Source organism: Olea europaea, chromosome 7 (genome assembly GCF_002742605.1).
Source record: "Olea europaea var. sylvestris chromosome 7, O_europaea_v1, whole genome shotgun sequence".
Lineage (NCBI taxonomy): Eukaryota > Viridiplantae > Streptophyta > Magnoliopsida > Lamiales > Oleaceae > Olea > Olea europaea.
The window spans coordinates 15,787,677-15,806,692 of NC_036243.1; positions in this window are offsets into that span (position 1 = coordinate 15,787,677).

Here is a 19,016-nt window from a genome sequence, read left to right on the forward strand (position 1 = left end):
TTATATGAATAATGATTACTTTTGTCATATTTGCATGATTATATATGAAGTCAATTCACATACATGTTTGGAAGATTATTTTATTTATATATTTTTGGTCATTTATTTTTCTATGTAAATTCATATCATGTCTATCTAGTAATTAAATTTTTTAGATATTCTTCTATAAACTTTAAATTAATAATTTATCATATTATTGCTTTTGAAGTTGCACAATATTATAAGTAATATTCTTGAAGAATATTACTTGCTCCTAATTTTCAATATTCCAAAAGAATATTGATCTATTGCTCTTGAAGAGGTAATAATAAAATATAATGCGTTTTCAAAATAACACATGTTTAGAAGAATATCATATTAGTGCTTTTGAAAAAAAAAATAATGTTACTTGCAGTCGCACTACATGACATAAGTGTAGTGGTTAGTGATTTGATACATAAAACAATAAAAAAAAAACTACCACATTAATGTATCAAATTACTAACGACACATGCTTGTCACGTAAGACAACTATGATAGTGAGCGACTGCAAATAATATTATTCATTGAAAAAGCATAAATTTTGAAATACTAATAAGATTTAAGATGGATAATCAAAATATCTGTTTAGCAGATAGTGCAACTATGTACACAATTCTTCAAGATAAAAGTATTTCTTAGAATTTAACATGAACAAAAAATAATTTTAATACGATATTAGGTGCATCGAATATCGTTGAAGGCTCTAGAAGAGCTTACAAAACTATATATTGACGATGCACTTTATTCTAACAATTCTTAGTTTTAAAGATATTCATTGCAATGAATATCACATTGAGACGATACAAAAAAATAATATTGAATATCTTTATATGACTTCTTTTGTATCTGGCTAGAAGTAGATAAAAGAAAAATTTCACGCACTCCTATTTAGCATATATTATACATTTATAAAAGTGGTTGAATCAAATGTTATCATGAACCAAAAATTTGTTGACCAAAAAGTTTTATATTTTGACATGATCGATTTGGACACACAGGAACTATGATACTACGTTGAATAATAAACAATTCAAATGGACATTCTTTGAAAAATCAGAAGATTCTTATACCTAATGATTATTCACATATAAGTTGTTCGCAAGGTAAGTTAGTCATTAGACATTCGACTACAAAGATCAGTATTAAATTTTCAACTTTCTTAGAAAGAATTCATGAAGATATATGGGGCCAATACACCTAACATGTGGGCCATTTCATTATTAGTATTAACTCATTTTTCTACTATATAGTTACATGTTTGCTTATTTTCCGCTAGAAATGTAGACTTTGTTAGACTAATTGCTTAAGTCATAAAATTACGAGCACAATTCCCCGATTACTCAATTAAGATTATTTGTCTTAACAATACTAGTGAATTTAGATCACAAGTATTCGATAATTATTGTATGTTAATTGAGATTGTTGATGAGCATTCAGTTGTGCATATCCATACACAAAATATCAGGAAATTGCATAAATCGGTAGAGGCTTACGAAGAGTGAAACAAGAAAATATTAGGTATCTCAATTAAGACCTAAAAAACAAAAGGAAAAAAAAATAGAAATCGAAAAAATCGAACTTAATATAAGATATCAAACAAAAATTAAATCCGTTGTTCGCGTAAAACCCGAAAGCGTACGAAATCTTTGACATATAAGAGAAACTAGAGAGTATCGAGTTTATCGTTCTGACGAGGAATAAGGTCTAATATCTAATTCCATAGCTTTTATCAAATTCAAATTCATGTAATATCAACAGATGGTTTTCATATTTCTAAACTAAAAAAGCAATAAAAAGTGATTAAATCTAATATGCGAATGTTTGTATTGGAGTCTCGAATCCATCTATTGCAATTTATGTCAATTCTTAATTCGTAATCTAGTAAATTCATACATTCAAAATAATCAATAATCCACTTTTATTCAATATTCTCTTTCAAGATATAATAAACATATATTTAACATGATCTGATCATATTTCCAATCTGAATTCATATGAAAAGCATGCATTAATTCACAAGATTTATCACACATGATTTCACATGTTATAAATATTATTCCTAATATATATTGCCTACTTGTTATTTGCTGCATTCTAAACTCATTGTAAGTATTTCTATACTACGAATAAGCAACTTACTATCTATTTTTTTATCAAGTAATCAAATAGTTGAATGGGAATGCAAAATCAATCAAGAAAATCAAGAATCACTCAACTAATTTTTTTGCTCTATCTTTTATTTTAACTAATTTTTACTTTGAATGCATCCAATTATAGAGAGTGAGTAATTTGGAGAGCCTAACTCGCACTCTAAATAAAATGAATTTAGAAAGTCTTTTGAAGTATGATTTCAAGGGTTGGCTCTTTAAATAGAAAGAATCTCATATTTAAAAAGCCTATTGGAGATGCACTAACAATACTCTTTATTTTGGCTCTTCATTTTGCTTTTCTCGAGAAATATTTATTAATTAATTCTTCTCATATTTTATTTAACATAATTTTTTATATGTCAATACCAATCTATAATATATTAGAAGTGGAGATGGTGGAGAAAATTTTCAATACCAAATTTACCCCTACATATTTAATTATATGCCCACTATACCATCATAATTAGAATACCAATTTAATTAGTATTTATCATTTGATTTAGAATTAATATAATATAAGGAGTGAAATATTTAATCGATATTTATCATTTGAGATTGGAATTAATATAAGGAGAGAAACTAACATTCAATTATATAAAAAAAAAAAAAGGAAAAAAAATGAGTGACTTACCATTCAATTGATCACTTTGTTCTCACAGTTTTTATTTTCCACCAACGAATCAATTTTTATTTTTCATCAACAAAACATTTATTAATCTTCATGATTTACATTATAATTCATGCAGTGGGTTTTTATTTTTCATCAACAGAGCAATTTTAATCTTCATACTTTACATTATAAGTCATTCATTGAGTTATTATTTGTAAAAGATGGGAGAGGTGAGATTGATAATTGTGTGGTAGAAAAAGTGGAGAAAGTAGAGCCAAGTCCTTGCAAAACCAGTGTATTTTGTCTAAATCATCCACTAGCCAACCCATGGCAGCGAGTTGGTCACAAACAAATTTGAACTCGCGAGAATATTCAACCACAGTCCGAGTATCTTTCTTCATGTGCTGCAATTCATCCTTCAGACGCAGCTCCTAGGATTTGGAACAGTGGTTGAAGGTGGTCTCCAAAGTGGACCATACTTCATGTGAGGTGCTTAATCCAACAACAGTAGATAGAGCTTCTTCAGTTAACGAAGCAAGGAGAAGGTTGAGAACAAGCTGATTGGTTTGCTGCCATTCAACAAATTTCGGATTTATTGTGGCAATTTCACCGGAACTGATAGTGGCGGGAGGAGATTTGAGAGAGTCATCAACATAGCCAAGAAGGTTTTGGCACTGCAACAATGGCAGCGCTTGATTGTGCCAGAGAAGGTAGTTCGAGGAGGACAGCTTGACGGTTAGGAGATGTACCATAGTGTTGAAAGACAGAGAAAGAGATGGGTTGACGGAGGCCATCTGGGTCAATGGATACGAATCCTATAGAAGCTCTGATACCATGAGAAGGTTTTATGAACCACCGTGAGTTTATTCATGGTGTGAGTATCATTATATAGAATCTGTACAGTAATGAATATGGCAAGAATATTTGCATACAAGGTAGCATATATATTACAATCTATTTCCTATATTTAAAAGATTGTCCAGGATCATGAGGGGAGGATCTTCGGGAACCTTCCATAATCGTAATACAGCTTTACACGTCATTGCATTCTTGTCCTTACCGCTCGCAATGTGGTAGATTCCGCATCAACTATGTCATTCAATTCGTCGAAGTTCACTTCATTGGTTGACACATGAAATGCAGCCGACTATGAGTGCATAGTAGTTGTTTGAATGCCACCCAATCGCCTTTCAGTCACAAGTACAACCCTAGGTGTCAAGGACCGCAGCTTTACTTAGCCCCTTGACACTATCGCAGCCGCAGTTTGCCCAACTTCGACCGCACATTGTAAATATTACTTCAAGTTTGAGTTGTAATTTTCGTTTCATTGTAATAGTTATTTTAATTGTAAAATAGCTCTGATATTGGTAAAAGATTAGTATGATTCCTCGTCTTTTAAACGTCTACTCCCGTCACTTGGGTTTTTGTTCAGAATGCTATTATAGAGGGTATTAGTCATTCAAAAATCTTTCAAGCTCACTGGTGTCCGCCCCCTGCACCAGCATTTGTAATTTTCTGCTTTCCTCAATTGTAATGTTCAGTTTTCAGCAATCAATATTCAATTTACTTTCAATGTATTCAAATTCTCAATTGTAAACTTTCTACAAAATTGCAATCAAATTTTCTTTCGTCCCGACGCGACCGAGAAAAGGCGGAAGGTAGTCTAGCGGAGCAGACTACTGCCGCACGGTGTCCCTTTCTGTGCCAAGAAGAAAGGCACCCCGTGAAACGTAGGTTCGAAGAGGAAAAAAATGATTTTTATTTGTTACATTAGTTTTATTTGTTCTACTGACGTAGGTTCGAAGAGGAAAAAAATGATTTTTATTTGTTACATTAGTTTTATTTGTTCTACTTTTACTATACATAATTCTAAAGTAGTGTCTAAAGTGTATTCATGACCACACAATTGGAAATAGGTATAGATGTATCAAGCTTGATCCCCACCTCCTAGTGGGAAGAATAAAAATTTCTCATTGTTGATGTGGCAAGAGAACTTTAAGAGATATATTTATAATGCTTGAGAAAGAAAAAATATACAGACTTCGAAATGGAAAAATAAGAGCAATCAATCCTTATTCAACATTCTCACATTATATATATTATTCCATTAAAAAAAATTATTCTTTACAATTTTAATTTTGTATTTGACAATATTAAATACCTCAACTACTTTAAAAAAGAATATTAATACATCAAAAATATTACGCACATCATTCATTCGATACATAAGATGTGCTACTACTAATTAATTTAAATATGTTTTGAATAGTTTAAGAAGTATAATATTGAAATCTGTAACTTATTAAATTCAATCATTGTACATTAAAAATATAGAGTGAGTTTGGCATTTATTTACTTTTTGCTTCTTCCTTCTCCCATTTTTTGGTTCAATCTCATAACTCATTTATAAAAAATAATCAAAATCTCATTTATGCAGGAAAATGACGACAAGAAAATGACCATTACACAATCATTTTTTCTTTTGCCTTTTTTCTTTTTTCCAATCCTAATTTATCACCAAAAAGAATGAAAAATAAGTATATCTTATTTTAGGGAAATGACCATTGCACAATCATTAATTGCCTTTCGCTTCCTTTTATTTATTTATTTTTTTTTTTACTACAGTCACATACAACCATTACCGTGTATGCCGAAAAAAATAATAATTATAATCTCATTTTATTCATGAAATTGTCTATTGCACAATCATTTAATTTTGTAAATATACCTATTTAAATTCTACTTTTAATCCAAATTCAATAATCCACGCTCCTTTAAATTCTAAACGTGTGACGATCAAACACTAACTAAACTTAGAATAATGCTATTTAGTCTCACTGGAGTTATAATCCCAATCTACGTGGTGTTAGTTGATAAATTATATGAAAGGTAAAATTAAATTATTTATCATTTAATAGCACATTAGCATCACATAAATTGAGATTATAACTCTAACGAGACTAAATAACATTACTCCTAAACTTAACATGGGATGCATCAGTTAAAGTCACTTTATTGTCTATGAAGCAATGTTTAGCTAGCTCGCTAAAGTTAACAATTAAATGCGGAGCTCATATGTATTTTATACTATTTGGAAATTGTCGTTGCGTTACAATTAAATGTTTCATTATCTTGTAGGTTTACTTTAAAATACATTGATTAGATTGAGATTGTTAATTTGAATAAATACTATCATGGATAATATAAACAATGTTATATATTTTGGCTCTTTAATTAGCTTTTTCAATAAATATTTATTGATTTCTCTCATCTTATGTTTATATGCAACCAATCAATTTCAATATGGTTATAATTGTTGGGGCAAGTTGTTGTCAAACAACCTCCCAAGGTATGATATTAATTTAGTTTAATTCCCAGTTGGCTTTGGCAAATGACTGAATGGAAAATATAGTAACACAATCAAAACGATCCAATTCGAAGGTTAATTGGACCATTTAAAGCAATCTAAATATTTAGTGTTGCTCATGGCCCAACTCACTTGCTTAGATGGCCAAAATAAGAGAAGTTCACTTGGCAGTCCATTTGTCTACTGATTGGGCTTTACTTGACCCATTATTTACCCTATTGTGACTTACCTTATGTGGCCTCATAAGTTAAATATATTGGGTCTTCTCTCCTTTCTCATGCAACCAAATCGTGCACCTCTCTTTTTTTGAGAAATTGGTTTTCTCCTTTTGCCCGTCTCCGCCTCTTTTCATTTCTGCCTATGTGGTGATTGTTATTATGTTATTGCTTAACTTTGTGGTCTCCTATGTGGATAATTTCTTGGCAACCTTAAGTGGGAGGGCTTGGAATTGTCTTGGGTCGATTGTTCTTGGCTGTAGTGTTAATAGAAGGAAGAAATCGAGCTTGGCAAACACATTGGTGGTCAATCCTTTCTTCACATCTTGTATCAGAGCCTAGGTGGTGGAAATCTGGAAAGAAATTTGGCCATAAGTAGAGAGAAAAGGACAAATTTCTCTTGCAATCGGATTTGAAATCTCTCTAATTCCAGCCAAATGTGACCTCTATTGGACAAATGGAGGCTGGACTCATAACCTGTAGACCAAGGCACCTCCGGTGGTGGGGCGCATGGCGACGGTGGCGACGACGACGTGTGTGGAGTTTTTCATAGTGATTTTTTTTGGCATTATGTTTATTTTGACCTCCTGAACGCGCTGATACTATTTGTTTTGTGTTTCAGGTTACGCAGAAAAACTTGGACTATTTTGCCACTGGACATCAAATGCTTTTGTAGCGATTGGCATTGGTATATTTATTGAATCTTTACGACGAATAATGGTGGCCCTAAAGTAGCAAATTCGCAGCTCTCGACTTTACGGACTCAAATAGGTCCGCTCTGATAAGTTGGCTTAACCCGTTTAAGTTTCAGCATTATCGCGCCACCGTGTAGGGATGACAATAGGGTTGTGGTTACTGTGAAGGAATAACATTACCTGTGCTAGGAATTAGGATTACATGATCCTAACTATTTGATTGAGTACTTGCTTTTGTTAAATCAGCGTATTGTTCTTGGGGCTATAATTGTCGTGAAACTTATTATCTATTAAACATATCTATTTTTGTTGTATTGTCATTTCCACTGCTTATTTATTTTGTTAAAATACCGAGACCTTACCCATTCGAACATTCCCTTAATCTAAGATCATGAGTCTTATGAAACCCTGTAAATTTAGAACGGAATATAATATCTGTGACCCTAAGACTACTTTGTGTGGCTTGACTGTGTTTTGTGCATTCTTGATTGTTTTGTGAAAATGACAACTCACAACTTCAGTTTGAGGATTTTTAATGAAAAATGTGATTTTTCAATCTGACAACAAAAAATGAAAGGTAATTTGGTCCAACAAAAATTTCAAAAATCATTGAAGGCAATTTTTCAACTGATTTTTCAAAAGAACAAAAAGATGAAGTCAATGGGCTTTGCTTACAACTCAATTATTTTATACTTATTTGACGTCATTTTAAAAAATGTAGGTAAACTAAAAACCACCAAAGAGCTTTGGAAAAAATTGAAAGATCTATATTTTTTCAAATTTACCCCGAACAAGCTTTACTTGAAATTTTCTTCAGCTTTAAAATAGATCCTTCAAAGGATCTAGATGACAATTTAGATGTGTTTAACAAATTAGTGCAAGGTATTGTTAACTGTGATAAGGCAGAGTCTGAAACCTATAAGGCCATAATTTTGCTCAATTCTATGCCTGACTCATATAAAAAAGTTAAAAATGCTATTAAGTATGGTAGGGACATTTTGACGCCTGAAATTATCATAGAGTAAGGAGATGAAAATTGGAGCTGAAAAATATGATATGAAAAATGATGAAATACATATAATGCGAAGTAGAACTCAGTTTAGGCAAAACAGTCATGATGGATACAAAGTAGAAGCGAGTTAAGTAGTAATGGATGGAAGAAGAAGGGCAAGGGTCGGTCTAGATCAAAGTCCAAAATGAAGGTTAGAAAATGCTATAGCTATGGGAACACATGACATTTTATAAAATATTGTTATAAGGGGAAGAGTAAGCTAAAGGTTAAGGAGAGAGACGAGGTTTACGTGTTGTCTTCTACTTCCGTGTGGATGACGGTGAGATTTATATGATTACAAGTCTTATTGCGTATACCATTGAATTGAATCTAACTGCTAATTCCCATATGCATAAGTAGATACTTGATTTTGGTGCATCTTTTCATGTGATATCTGAAAAAAATTGGTTTAGAAACTTGCATGAATCTAACACCGGGCATGTTGTGCTGTATGGTAATATTGTCTATACTATTACTGGAATTGGTGACATTAATATAAAATTTGACATTGGTTTTGTATACACTTTGAAAAATGTTAGATTTATATTCTTGAGCTGTCTAAGAATTTGATTTCGGTAGGAAAATTAGAAAAAGATGACTTCACCGGTAAAATTGGAAATGGAACATTAAAGATAATTAAGGGTGCTTTAGTCTCTATTAAGGGTGCTAAGAAAAACGACATTTATATCATTACGAGATAAGTGATTAGAGGTTTAAACTCCTCTATCTCTTTTGCCAATGTTGATCACACATATACATGGCACAATAGGCTTGAACATATAGGCATTAAAGGATTTAAGCTTCGTAATGAAAGTGAGCATTTGGTAGACTACCTGTCTAATTTGTCATTCTGTGATCACTGTATGCTTAGTAAGTATAATAAAATATCTTTCTCCACTAGTGTTCATAAAACTAAAAGTATGCTTGAATATGTGCATCCTGATTTGTGGGGTCCTGCTAGTAATCCTACATCGGGTAGGAATAGGTATGTCTTGTCTATTATTGATAACTACACTAGAAAAGTATGGGTTTATCTTTTGAAGGATAAATCTGACACTTTCACAACTTTAATAACTAAAAAAGGCAAGTGGAAAACTAAATTGGCAAACGAACTAAATTTTTTAGAAAAGATAATGGCCTAGAGTTTTGTAACAATGAATTTGATAGTATGTGTAAAAAGACATAAGACTGTTCCTTACACTCCGCAGCAAAAAGGTGTAGTGGAAAGGATAAATAGAGCCATACTTGATAAAGTACGTTGCATGATGTTAAGTTCTAGTGTCCCAACGTTATTTTGGGGGTGAAGTTGTTATAACTTCTTGTTATTTGATTAATCTAACTCCATCTGCTGCTTTAAATGGCAATAATCCTCATGAAAAGTGGTCTGGTAAATTAAGTGATTACTCTATACTTAGAACTTTTGGTTGTGCTCTTTCTCTCATCAAAGTAAGGGAAAGTTTGAAACTAGAGCTAGAAAGTGTGTATTTTTAAGATACCTTGAGGGCGTTAAGGGTTATGGGTTATGGAATAGAAGTCAAAAAGTGGTTAACGTCATCGTGAGTAGGGATGTTACGTTTAACGAAGATGAGATGCCTTGCCTTAAAGGTGAACCTAAACCCATGAGTGAAACAAGACCATGTGAAGAGGGATATCAGTTTAAGGTGGAGCTAAAAAAGCTTAGCACATCTATCCCTACTACTCTAAATGAGGTGGAAACTTGGGCTTAGGAACCCGAGTTGGCTAATAGAGATGAAGTAGTGGTAGAAGAGCACCCTGAGGAAGAAAATCATTGGCCAACTACAATTTAGTTATGGATAAAGAAAGGAGACAAACGAGAGAACCTAGGAGATTCGGATATGAATTTGAGTTAGCTTTCGCACATACTAGTTATGAAGAACTAGTTGATAGAGAACCAAAAACCTTCGAAGAGGCAATGAGCGAACAATCCAAAGAGTGGTTTAAGGCAATGAAAGAGGAGATGAGTTCTCTAGAGATGAATTAGATTTGGGAGCTAGTATCTAGACCTACGAATAAATCGACCTTCGATTGCAAGTAGATCTTTAAGGTTAAAGAAGGTACCAGTAGCTCGGAACCCTTAAGGTTTAAGACTAGGTTAGCGGCTAAAGGCTACACACAGAAGGGAGATGTTGATTATAATGAGATTTTCTTACCAATTGTTAAGTACACTATTATTAGGGTCATGCTTGCATTGGTCATACATTTTAACTGGGAACTTGAAAAACTTGATGTAAAAACTATTTTTTACATCGTGAGTTTGACGAACAAATCTTTATGAATCAACCAAGAGGTTTTAAGGATAAGCTAAAACCCTGATCATGTATTTTTTTCTTAAAAGGTCTTTGTATAGCTTGAAACAGTCACCTAGACAATGGTACAAAAGATTTGATTCATTTGCACTCACTATAGGGTTCCAAAGAAATAAGTTTGGTCATTGTCTGTATTTTCAACACAACGATACTGATAACAATTATTTGTTTTTATTGCTATATGTGGACGACATGCTTTTGATTGGTTCATCACCTAAGTTGATAAACAATATAAAAGCAAAGTGGCGAATTTGACATGAAAGACCTATGTAAGGTTAAGACAATTCTAGGCATAGAAATCAAAAGAGACGAGACTAAGTGTTGAAAAGATTTGATATGAATCATTGCTTCTAGCTAATCACTTTGTATTATATAATGATCAGGCTCCTTGCAATAAACGTGAAGTAGAATACATGAATAGAATTTCATATTCTAATGTGATTGGTTTCATAATGTATTTGATGGTTTGCACTTGATCGAATTTAGCTTTCTCTGTTAGTACTCTCAGTAGGTACGTGTCTAATTCGGATTCTAAACATTGGGAAGCCTTAAAGTGGTTATTAAGATACTTGAAGGGTACTAATGATGTAGGTCTTAAGTTTGGTGCTAATAAGGAAGGAGTGAAATTGAAGAGTTTTGTAGATATTGACTATGCAGGGGACATGGATGGTAGGAAATCAACTTACTCTTATGTTTTTACCTTATCTAATTCTTGCATTAGTTGAAAATCACAGTTACAACGCATTGTTACATTATCCACAACAAAGCCAGAATATATTGCTACCACTGAAGCAATTAAAGAGGATTTGTGGCTTAGAGGTCTGGTTCATGAACTATATGTCTTGAATGATTATGTGGTAGTGTGTTCCCATAGTCAGTTTTCTATACATTTATGCAAAAATCCTTTTTTTACGAATGCATTAAACACATTGACGTTAGATTACATTTCATTAGAGATATTGTATCACCAGAGTGGTAAGAGTTGAAAAGGTCAATACACGATACAACCCTTCAGACATGGCCACGAAAGTGCTACCACTGGTAAAGTTTATAAGCTGCAAGGATCTTCTAAACATTGGTACAGGTAAATGATTTCCAATTTTATCAATTCTCCTTTTAGAGGTGTCGCTAGTTATATATATGTTTTCCTTGCAGGTCCTTTAACACCAAGGTGGAAGTTGATAGGGTAAATTGTTGTCAAATGACCTCCCAAGCTATGAAGTTAATTTGGTTTAATTTCTAGTCAGCTTTGGCAAATGACTGAATGAAAAATATAGCAACACAATCGAAATAACTCGATCGAAGGTTAATTGGGGCATTTGAAGCAACCTAAATATTTAGTGTTGCTCATGGCCCAACTTGCTTAGATAGCCAAAATAAGAGAAGTTCACTTTGCAGCCCATTTGTCTATTGATTGGGCCTTACTTGACCCATTGTTTACCCTATTGTAACTTAACTCATGTGGCCTCATAAGTTAAATATATTGGGTTTCTCTTGCAACTAAACTGTGAGCCTCCCTCTTTCTGAGAAATTGGTCTTTTCCTTCTGCCCATCTCTGCCTCTTTTCATCTTTGCTTTTGTGGTGATTGTTATTGTATTATTGCCTACCTTTGTGGTCTCCTATGTGGATAATCTCGTAACAACCATAAGTGGGAGAGTTTGGAATTGTCTTGGGTCGATTGTTCTTGGTTATAGTGTTAATGGAAGGAAGAAATTGAGCCTGCAAACACATTGGTGGTCAATCCTTTCTTCACACTGATATTTTAGAAATTAAAGTATGGAAATATACAACTTATTAAAAAAGCTTAGCACATCTATCCCTACTACTCTAAATGAGGTGGAAACTTGGGCTTAGGAACCCGAGTTGGCTAATAGAGATGAAGTAGTGGTAGAAGAGCACCCTGAGGAAGAAAATCATTGGCCAACTACAATTTAGTTATGGATAAAGAAAGGAGACAAACGAGAGAACCTAGGAGATTTGGATATGAATTTGAGTTAGCTTTCGCACATACTAGTTACGAAGAACTAGTTGATAGAGAACCAAAAACCTTCGAAGAGGCAATGAGCGAACAATCCAAAGAGTGGTTTAAGGCAATGAAAGAGGAGATGAGTTCTCTAGAGATGAATTAGATTTGGGAGCTAGTATCTAGACCTAAGAATAAATCGACCTTCGATTGCAAGTAGATCTTTAAGGTTAAAGAAGGTACCAGTAGCTCGGAACCCTTAAAGTTTAAGACTAGGTTAGCGGCTAAAGGCTACACACAGAAGGGAGATGTTGATTATAATGAGATTTTCTTACCAATTGTTAAGTACACTATTATTAGGGTCATGCTTGCATTGGTCATACATTTTAACTGGGAACTTGAAAAACTTGATGTAAAAACTATTTTTTACATCGTGAGTTTGACGAACAAATCTTTATGAATCAACCAAGAGGTTTTAAGGATAAGCTAAAACCCTGATCATGTATTTTTTTCTTAAAAGGTCTTTGTATAGCTTGAAACAGTCACCTAGACAATGGTACAAAAGATTTGATTCATTTGCACTCACTATAGGGTTCCAAAGAAATAAGTTTGGTCATTGTCTGTATTTTCAACACAACGATACTGATAACAATTATTTGTTTTTATTGCTATATGTGGACGACATGCTTTTGATTGGTTCATCACCTAAGTTGATAAACAATATAAAAGCAAAGTGGCGAATTTGACATGAAAGACCTATGTAAGGTTAAGACAATTCTAGGCATAGAAATCAAAAGAGACGAGACTAAGTGTTGAAAAGATTTGATATGAATCATTGCTTCTAGCTAATCACTTTGTATTATATAATGATCAGGCTCCTTGCAATAAACGTGAAGTAGAATACATGAATAGAATTTCATATTCTAATGTGATTGGTTTCATAATGTATTTGATGGTTTGCACTTGATCGAATTTAGCTTTCTCTGTTAGTACTCTCAGTAGGTACGTGTCTAATTCGGATTCTAAACATTGGGAAGCCTTAAAGTGGTTATTAAGATACTTGAAGGGTACTAATGATGTAGGTCTTAAGTTTGGTGCTAATAAGGAAGGAGTGAAATTGAAGAGTTTTGTAGATATTGACTATGCAGGGGACATGGATGGTAGGAAATCAACTTACTCTTATGTTTTTACCTTATCTAATTCTTGCATTAGTTGAAAATCACAGTTACAACGCATTGTTACATTATCCACAACAAAGCCAGAATATATTGCTACCACTGAAGCAATTAAAGAGGATTTGTGGCTTAGAGGTCTGGTTCATGAACTATATGTCTTGAATGATTATGTGGTAGTGTGTTCCCATAGTCAGTTTTCTATACATTTATGCAAAAATCCTTTTTTTACGAATGCATTAAACACATTGACGTTAGATTACATTTCATTAGAGATATTGTATCACCAGAGTGGTAAGAGTTGAAAAGGTCAATACACGATACAACCCTTCAGACATGGCCACGAAAGTGCCACCACTGGTAAAGTTTATAAGCTGCAAGGATCTTCTAAACATTGGTACAGGTAAATGATTTCCAATTTTATCAATTCTCCTTTTAGAGGTGTCGCTAGTTATATATATGTTTTCCTTGCAGGTCCTTTAACACCAAGGTGGAGGTTGATAGGGTAAATTGTTGTCAAATGACCTCCCAAGCTATGAAGTTAATTTGGTTTAATTTCTAGTCAGCTTTGGCAAATGACTGAATGAAAAATATAGCAACACAATCGAAATAACTCGATCGAAGGTTAATTGGGGCATTTGAAGCAACCTAAATATTTAGTGTTGCTCATGGCCCAACTTGCTTAGATAGCCAAAATAAGAGAAGTTCACTTTGCAGCCCATTTGTCTATTGATTGGGCCTTACTTGACCCATTGTTTACCCTATTGTAACTTAACTCATGTGGCCTCATAAGTTAAATATATTGGGTTTCTCTTGCAACTAAACTGTGAGCCTCCCTCTTTCTGAGAAATTGGTCTTTTCCTTCTGCCCATCTCTGCCTCTTTTCATCTTTGCTTTTGTGGTGATTGTTATTGTATTATTGCCTACCTTTGTGGTCTCCTATGTGGATAATCTCGTAACAACCATAAGTGGGAGAGTTTGGAATTGTCTTGGGTCGATTGTTCTTGGTTATAGTGTTAATGGAAGGAAGAAATTGAGCCTGCAAACACATTGGTGGTCAATCCTTTCTTCACACTGATATTTTAGAAATTAAAGTATGGAAATATACAACTTATTAGATGTAGTTATTACAAAGTACAAATATAAAGTGAGTTTGACTCTCTAAAATTAGAATATCAAACTCATTCTCTATTTTAAAATATTAAAATAAAGAGTTCCTTGAATCTTATTTTAAGTATAAACTCTCTAAAATATAGAGTATCTTGTATTTAAAAAATCTTATGGAGACACTCAACAATGTTCTCTATTTTGGTTTTTCATTTTACTTTTTCCAAAAATATTTATTGATTTTGGTTCATCTTTTATTTAGCATTTTTTTTTATAAATAATGCTATTTATTAATATATGATCACATCATTTTTATTCGGTTAATTTTTTATTTCCCCAACAGTTGAATATGTAAAATTGAAAAAATATATATTTGGCTAGTGTGTAATCAATTATTAATCACACTTTCATAACCTGATGTAGGAGGATCCGAGTCTAGTGATGCTGATTTGTCAAATAGCACGATGATGGCGCTGAGATACCATGAAATGGCGAATCAGCGCAAAAATGAAAAGTGAATCACCATTATTTCCTTAATTGGGGGAATTTGACGAGTCTTTAGTAATTTGACCATAACTTTGGTTACGGTTATCGGAATCGCTATTATAATCCCAATTCGGAAAGCTTTCTTCGGCGCGCACGTCGTGGCTACCGAGCTGTAGACGTCAATTTCGAACCCAAAATCCACTGTTTTCCTTTCCAAAATTCAATTCCAAGTTATTTTTTTACTATTTATGGTAATATTTCGTTTCCTTTTTTCCATATGTTAGAAAACTCGAATTAAGCCAGTTTTTTGGCAACTTACTTCTTTTACTTAATATTTTATTATGATATAATTTCGGGATTTTGCCATTTTTGGTAATTTTCCTATAATTTCGTATTTCGTAGTTATTTAACATGGCTTGTGGGTTAATTTTGATCATTTGGCATTATTAATAATATTGAGTTGAATTCAGAGTATTTTCTCTGATTTTTGGGCGTTTTCTGTTGTTCTTTTCTTGCGGATCATCTGCTACAACAAGTCAATAGGATAATCACTATCCTACCCAGCGTCATAATCGATTTTCGCTCAAGTTACTTCAGCTACCTAATTGATGTCTAGGCTAAAACTGAAGTTGGATTAAAGAAAATAGAGCTGCTATTTCTCTCAATGAACGTGAGTCCTCTTTGAATTTGTAAAAGTAAAGAAAGAATTCCTATTTTAAATCACTTAAAAAAAATCTATTGTGGTTAATATATTCATTTTTATCTTTAACTGTCTTAATTCTGTAGATGAATTGATTTCATAGCTCAAATAATTTCATCCATGGACTGGACGATTCTATTTGGTCTAGATGATTGACTAAGTTTTGTTTCATCTAGAAAGAACTACGAACTAGAAGAGCAAATTCAACTCATGTATGCATGCATTACTGGTTAAATGAAAATTCAAATCACTTTCTCTATCTAAAATTTGAACTTTATGTAGATATAACTCGAAGGATAGATTAATTATTATTGAGTCTTAACATAATGCACAAAATAAGTGATACATTAATAATTCTTATTTCTAGTCATATATTTTGGAGGGATATGCATACTGATCATGAAATTAGAGTCCACTACTCTTTGCTATCCAAAAGTAAGAAGCACTGGACAGTGTTTATCTGCCCATTTTGAAGTAAAAGCATTGAAAGACTGCTTCTTTGAACCCCACCCAAGAGTGCAGAAAAATAATGTAGTTAAGAAATTTTTTGCTCGTATAAAAAAAATTATACTCTCTCCGTTCTATTTATATAGGTTGGCTTTCTTTATTTTTTTGTCTCAATTATATAATCTTCTTTCTGTATTGAGAATGTTTTGTTTTGTTCATTTATTAATATACCTTTATTTAATTTGCCTAATTATAATCATTTTTTTTCGCTTAATCTTGAAATTGTACAAATATAAATAGGAATAAACTATGAAAGTTTTTGTTAAAAATTACTTTTTTAATAACATTGATAAGATTTCTTAATCCATGTGAAACACAAAACCAATCTATATAAATGGAATGGAGGGAGTAATTTGATTATATTTAAGAGGAATAATGAACTCCATGTGTATGAATAACAAAGTAGATATTAAAGGTGAATGTTTAATTAAAATTAATGTTAATTTTGACTTTAAAATTATAAGGAGATTATAATAAAGATCCAGCAAGCAAGGAAAATATGACTCATGTCAAGGGGATTCACTCCGAGAAATAAAAAACACCGTGCCTTTAGCCTTGTTTGAGCCATATTATTTCCATAAGAATGTATTTTTGAATAATGTATTGATGAAAAATGTGTAGTTAAAAAATAATAAAAATTTTGGATTTACGTTTAATATTATTTTATTGAGCATGTGTGATTGAGATAAAATCAAATCACTATTGAAAAATGTATTTTTTTAGAAAGAATGCGAGTCAGACATGGCCTTAGTCTTCTTCGATCTTGGATCGTATCAACAGTAATACAAATTCATGGGTTTCATACGAGAATGAGGTATTCCATATTTTAGGAAATTTTCTTATCTCGCTCAACCCTTTAATGTTCACACATAATTACCCGTGAAAGGAAAAGAATTCGAACTTCAAGGAAATTTGAAGTGGAGTGGCTCATTAAGAAGCGTGACAACAAGAAAATCATAGACAACCTTCTGGTTCTTCTTGATCACCCATGAATTTCAGAAAATTAGGTATCAAAGACACATTAATTTGTAAGAATATTGAGTATTTGGACACATAATTGAGACTATTTCAATTTGTCATCGAATTATTCCCCTTCTATACCAACGAAAGGATTTTTCCGATCGGAGTCAAAAGTGATGCAGACCCACATTATGGGAGTCCCCCCACTACCACCACCACTAGCATATGGTGCATCACGCATGGCAGCCATCTAATACCAATTAAATGGTGCAACGAACCTGTAAGCAATAAGAACACAAAACGATTGGAGCAAATCGATAATAATAGACAATCAACGAAGTATGACAGCTTGCCTTAGGTTTTCATAGCGAATCAAAAAATATTTGATGGTTAAATCATTGATAATCAATTGAATCCATGGGTGTTTAATGTGTTAAATCAGTTTTCATATATATATATATATATATAGTTGATAGGTATAATTTATAAACTTATTCAGGCCCTAAAATAATAATATTTATTAGTTCTTTTGACAAATTATACCCTAAATTGTTTTATCTTATGTTTAACAGGTAAATTCTTTGAATGAAAAGGAAGTGAAGGAAAGAAGCAAAAAATTATCGAAAAATGGTAGAAATCCAAAAATAAGGGGACTAAATCTGGTTGTTGGATAAATTGAAGAAACATAAAGTTGATGGGCCATTTACCAATTGGAGTTGGAATGGGAAGTGGGCTTTATGTTAAAGACAATGAAAATTAATTTGGGTCTTAATTGGACTTGTATTTGGAATGGAAGTAAAAATCAAATTGGACATTTGTTAGATTAATTGAACTGGGCTGCCGGCTAGTGAAATTTAATTAGACGGCTATATCACACATTAGACGGTAGAAGAGGACGGAGACGCAAAGAGGAAAAAAAAATAAAGGGCAAGTGGCCGGAGATAAAAAAAGAGGCAATCGGCGGCGGCGAGAAAAAGGCCAAAAAAACAAAAAACAAAAAGAAGAAGAAAAAGAGGAGGTTAACTGTTGCTGAAAATTACAAACAGATGGTATCATTATTCGGCGGCAATTGATGAGAAAAAACCCGCCGAATCTGCTAAAAAAAAAACTGCTAAAATTGCTGTAAAAAGAAATGGCTGCATGCTGTTTCAAATCACAAATATATGTATATATGCAAAAGGAGGCAGCAAGTGAATTGATTTTATATAGGCACGCAAACCGAACAAAAAAGGGAGACATACAAAAAATGGTGGCAGCTTTGGAAAGTGGTATTAATTTCCAATCTTTGTTCGATAATTTATCAACAATTGGACGGGAAATAGTAACGTTTCGTCAATTTTTGGTGATATCATTTATCTTTTTTGCGCTTAATTTCGACAATATGTTTGGTTAGATTTTTATATTGCTAAAATGTGATGAACCCTTGTTATGACGTTTTTGATTTGAATAATTAGATTGACGTTAAATTTGTTTGAATTCTTGAATGTTTATTATGGATTAAATTGTTTTTTTCAATTATCTGGCCATTAATTGAATTGTTTGTGAATTTTATTATCATCGAGAGAGGTAATAAGATCATTAGCACATAATAATACATATTTTAATGTTCGATAGATGATAGAGATATACATCTATGCTTCATATGATTTTTATAAGATGTTCTAACTCGTTTAATGTATTTATC